Source organism: Falco peregrinus, chromosome 16, assembly GCF_023634155.1.
Source record: "Falco peregrinus isolate bFalPer1 chromosome 16, bFalPer1.pri, whole genome shotgun sequence".
NCBI classification, from domain to species: Eukaryota; Metazoa; Chordata; class Aves; order Falconiformes; family Falconidae; genus Falco; species Falco peregrinus.
The window spans coordinates 2,400,059-2,405,371 of record NC_073736.1 but is presented as its reverse complement, the minus strand read 5'-3'; positions in this window follow the sequence as shown (position 1 = coordinate 2,405,371).

The following is a 5,313-nucleotide window of genomic DNA, read 5'->3' as shown; positions in this document are numbered from 1 at the left end:
TTTCCCCCCCCGCCCCCCGCCGCCACGGCGGATGCGCGCTGGGCTCGGCACCGCCGCCCGGGGGAGGCGGCTCCCTCGGCTCGGGAAAAAAATGCAAAAATAAAGCAAAGCAATAAAAAAAAAAAAAATTAATTAATAAATAATAAGGGGCACGCAGCCCCTGACGCAGGCTTGAGTCACCAGGGCTGCACGTCAAAGCTGGGGTGCCGGGTTGCACACACCACCCCCCCCTCCCAGATGTCCAAGGGGAGCTCTTGTATTTAAAATAAAAAATAGCAGCGAGCGCGGGCAGGGGAGGGGGGTCAGCTTTGCCCACCCTGGTGCTGCCGGGAAAAGCAAAACTCCTTTTATTATGCTCCCCCTTACCCAAAAAGAGCCGCCCCAGAGGTGCCCCCCTGCCCCTCCGCTGCAGCTCTGCCCTGGGGAGTGCTTCGGGGGGGGGGATCTGGTCACCCCTTTCCCCCAAGGATCAGTTATATCAGAGATATATATAATAGATCAGATATATTAGAGGGGTCGCTTTGTCTCAGCCCCCACCCAGGGACAGATGGAAGCAGGAGGGGCTGCCAGGACCCAGGTGCTGCCCCCCATAACCCAGTGTCACTCTGGAGCCTTTGAACACGGTGACACTGGGGGCTGGCCCAGAGCCTGGTGACACTCAGGAACCCCAGACCCAATGCTGGGCTCAGTCTCCATCAATGTCCCCCTCCAGCCCCACCAGTTCCCTCTTGCCCAGGGCAGCACAGGCTGCACGAGGGGCATAAACCAGCTTTGCAGGACGAGGGATTTGCATTAATTAACCCACCTTTGATGCCAACGGTGCAATTCTGCAGGCAAAGGGGTCCCGCTCCCCACCCCAAGAGGACACGGAGCGGCACCGGGCGGTTCATCGGAAGGCAGAAATACGCAGCACCCACAGCAATTTGGGGCAAGCAAACCCCAAACCCAGCTTCTGAGACAGGCTTAATTAATTAAAACGGCCACTTAGGCTGCTTTGATGCAGTCATTGCGGTGTGGCACACCTGGAGAAATCAGCCCTCCCCTTCCATTCAGTGCTGCCCACAATCCTGCCCTCAGAAAACATCTAATTGGGTTAATGAGGAAAGCCAGAAGGCTGTTGGGTTGGTTTACTGGTGGGGAAAGGAAGTTTTCAAAGGAGTTCCTTGCTGATTCAGTATCCCGTGGGAAAGATTAAGGTCTGTGGGTCCTGAAAACCCAGATTCAGTCTGTCCTAGCAGGGTAGCCCGGACACATTGCCACAACCAGTGCATTACTGGTGCCAGGGATACTGGTACCCATATCCAGCTCCCAGGCCTGTGAGAAACCCTGACAGGAGGAAAAACATATTCAGAAGAGACAAACCCCGGAGGACTCAGACCTCCATCCCCAAACCACGCTCTTTCCAGCTCCCGGATCCCGATGTTGATGCACGTTTCTGGCCTTTGGTCCCATTTCCCTTTCCAGCCTATTGGGCACAAAATGATCAATTCTCCCAGGTAGCTGGGAGCTCCGCCAGCGCCTGCACCGAGAGCCAGCGGCAGAGCGATGGCTGTAACTCTCCCCCCTGCCCCCCGGGAGACATGAAGCCAGGCTCTGCTCCATTAAGCCTGTCCCGGGCAGGGAAAGGCAGCTCCACACGTGCTGGAAGTGGAAGAGACGCATCGTGCTCCTGATTTACCGCCCTGCAAAATCCCCAGCGTCTGCTCAGCTCATTGCGACGGCTCCGAGCATCTCACGGGGGCCCCGGCGGAGCTTTGCAGGGCAGAGGGGAGTTTGGCGGATGCAAACCAGCCTGGGAGGGATGCGGTGTGGGTCAAAGCCTGCCAGGAGCCCCTCAGGTTTGCAGTCAGCTTTCACCCCCTCTCCGAAGGCACGATGCATTCCGTGTTTTTGATGTGGAATCTTGTTGCGGTCCCTCCTGCGGAGCACGCTTGCTGCTTGCAGGGAGAAGCAAACCTGGAGGGCAAGGATGGAGGGCTGGGCTGGGAAGGGAAAGTGAGGCTCGGAGCCTCGACGGGTTCCCCTGCCCCCTCCTGTGGGGACACACAGGGGACAGGCACTCAGGTATTCGTCAGCAGGGAGAGAGAAACGTGCCCCACAGCATGTCACTTCCATGGGGGAACTGCCCAGGGGTTGGGGTGCAGTCGGGGGTCTGGGACAAAGCCATGGGGGAGAGAAGCCAGGAGATATCACAGGTTGTGGAGGGGCTCCTGCCCCCACTGAAATTCAACCCAATGCAGGGCTGGCGTGAGGACAGACTCTCCCAGACACCCCAGTGCAGACCAGCATCAGGCTCGTCACAGGCACCGGGAAGTGCCCAGCGGTGGGAGAAAAAACTTCCTCATTTCCAGAGGTGGAGGTTTTTATTGCACCCCAACACTGTCTCCATAGGGAGATAGGTATGAGCTTGGGAGGGCTGGGGAAGCTGCAGAGCCCATGGGCTGCAAATCCCGGCAGCAGAAAGCTCTCTGCACACCCAGAGATTAAACAAAAGAAGATCAGGTGACCTTATTAAGGGGGTCTTAAGCAAAGGGAAATCAAGCAACCTTATTAAGAGGGGCTGAACCAGCCATTCAGCTCCCCTGCTCCTGTGCATCTCCACAGCGAGCAGGGATGAGCCTACTCGAGCTGGGGAGGGGGCAGTTCCTGGGGCACAGGGGACTCGATGACACCTTGAGGTGTCACCAACCCTCCCCTGAGGATGTAAAGAACTCCCTTTGGCTGAGCAACCATCACCAAAGTGTGTTGCTGACTGGGAAACCGAGGCACAGAAAGATTCCCCAGCTGTATCAGAGCTAAAAAAAAAAAAAAACAAAAAAAACCAACCTAGACAAGGCTGGGTCCGGGCTCTGCCATGAACGTGCACGCTCAGGACTGGAATTTCAGGTGATGGCCCAGGCTGTCATGCTGCAGACGGTGCCAGTGATGGGCACAGAAGATGCCACAGGCAAGAAGCTCTGGCTATGGCTGAGGTTGATCCAGAGACTTGGGCTCCAAAGGAAAAAAAAAATAATATATATACCCCAAACCCCAGAGAGCCCGGTACTTTTCCAGCACCAGCCTGAGCAGCGGGAACAGTCTGGATTAAAGCAGAGCATGAGTAATGTCTCCCCTGGAAGAGCAGTGCTCCGGAGAGCCAGCGAAGGGCTGATACCACGGTTGAACACAGACGCATTTCCATAAACGCTGGAGCAGCAGCCTATAAATAACCGCCTGAATTTACCGCTGCTCTCATGTGACCCTGATCCCCGCATTTTCGGCTGCCATCTGTCACCATGGAAATGGCATCACAGGGCCACCAACCATTCATTCATAAGACTGGTCCAGGGGAGGGGGCCCGGCATGGGGGAGACGTCGCCAAGGCTTTTTAAAAGGTGAAAGTTGTGATTGGGGGAGGAGAAAAATACAGCGGGGCGAGTGGGTGAGGATGGAGCGGTCCTTCGCAAGAGGGATGCGGCACAGCCTGCGTTTCCCAACCCTCTGCAGCCAGGCAGGGACACCCGGCAGAGCCACGGGGAGGGAGGGACAGTCGGACAAACCCAGATGGACAGAGAGCAGGGATGGACACAACGTTTGCAGGGATGAAAGAATCCCACCCTGGTCAGCCCCCAGCAGTTCGGAGCATCATGAGGGTGCTGCCAGCTTGGGGAGATGCATTTACCCCTCCCGGCCGCAGGCATCACCCTGCACCTTGGGGAGGAGACGCCTGCCTTAATAATTCACCTTAATGCCTCCTCCGCTGGTGATTTCCGCCCCAAAGCAGAGTGCAAACAGGGAGGGATTAACAGGACAGTGAGCGTGGAGCTGTCGGTATGCTCAGAAGATGATTTTCCACCTAAGCTGTCAAGCCGACCTACATTTAAGTGATAATAATCGAAGGGGATAATGCCCTCCGGTTTCTAAATATGTATTTGCCTGCAAAGCCAGGGCCTGTCGCGGCTTGTTCAAGGCTGGGCGCTGCTAACGCGGAGGGAAAGGAGCAGAGCCTGGGAAAGGAGAGCCCGGCCTGACTCAGAGCAAAGGAATTTCTGGCTCTTACAGAGCACTTTCCATACGAGGATCCCAGCCCGCTGTGCCAGGCTGCTTCCCCCATCCCATGGGGCCAAGGGATGCGCCCAAGGTGAGGATCCCAACCAGACCAATCCTGAGCCAGGATCCCAACCAGACCATTCCTCTTGGATTTGTCCTCTCTATCCCAGAGATGCCCCCTCATCATCATCACGAGGGGGCACAGGGACACCTTGAGCCGGTGGCCATTAAGCCCACGCAGACGTGATGGCACATCCCAGGGCTCCCAAACCTGCCGGGTCACTCGCGCAGGATGACAACACCGCGGGGTACCGTGTCACCAAAAGAGGAGAAAATGCCAGACAGCCCCAACTGGAAACATCATGAATCATGGAGAAAATAACCTTTAAAAGAAACCTCCACCATTTAGTAGTGATCTTAATGGACCCAGCCCCAGTGCCCCTCCATGCACTCACCTGTTGGTTGATGTTCTCTGGGGCTGCAAGGAGCAGGGACCATCTATTTTTGGCCTGGAGCTCATGTCTAAAAACCAAAAGGGTGGTTGGGAGGAGGCAATAAGCCGTGTCTGAGCGCAAGAAGAAAACCACACTGTTTCGTTCAGCCCCGGGGGACGAGCATGCAGGGAATAAAGGGGACTCTGCACAATAGAAGGAAAAATAATAAACCCCAGCACAGGCGTAGGAATGAGAACCATGTCCCATCGCCCCTGGGCAAGGGCTCCTAGCAGCGGGACAACGCGCTTTAAAGAGCTGCTGCTCCTGAGTTCTGGTCTTAATTTTCTTCACATGCCGAGCTGCCATCGGAGCAGCCGTGGCCAAGTCTGCGTTGTGCAATGGGGCCAGTTCATGAGCGCCGGGGCCGGGTGGCACCACAGTGGCTCCAGCTGCAGCAGCGGAGCAGGCTCCACTTCCAGGTGGCTCTGGTGGTCTGGATGGGTCTTTTCGGAGGGGCTCTGGGTGATCTCAGAGAGGTTTTGCCTGTAGCTGGGCTGATATTTCTTCCCTACCCCAGCCAGCCCCATGGTCCTGCCCCTTGCTGCCTGCGCCCCCCGGCTGAGCCACCTCCATCCTCCAGGAGGGTTTGCAGTGGGATAGACCCCAAAATCCCCCCCTCACAGCCAGATCCAGCCCTCCCTGCGCAGCACAGAGGCCTGAGTCAGAGACCTGGGATGGTCCCAGCACCTGGCCCTGCTCTGGGGAGCCGCAGGATCCTTGGACGTTCTGTCCTTGGAAATGAAAACAAAAACCCTTCAAAGGGCTGCTTGGCCTCAGATCTTCTTGCATG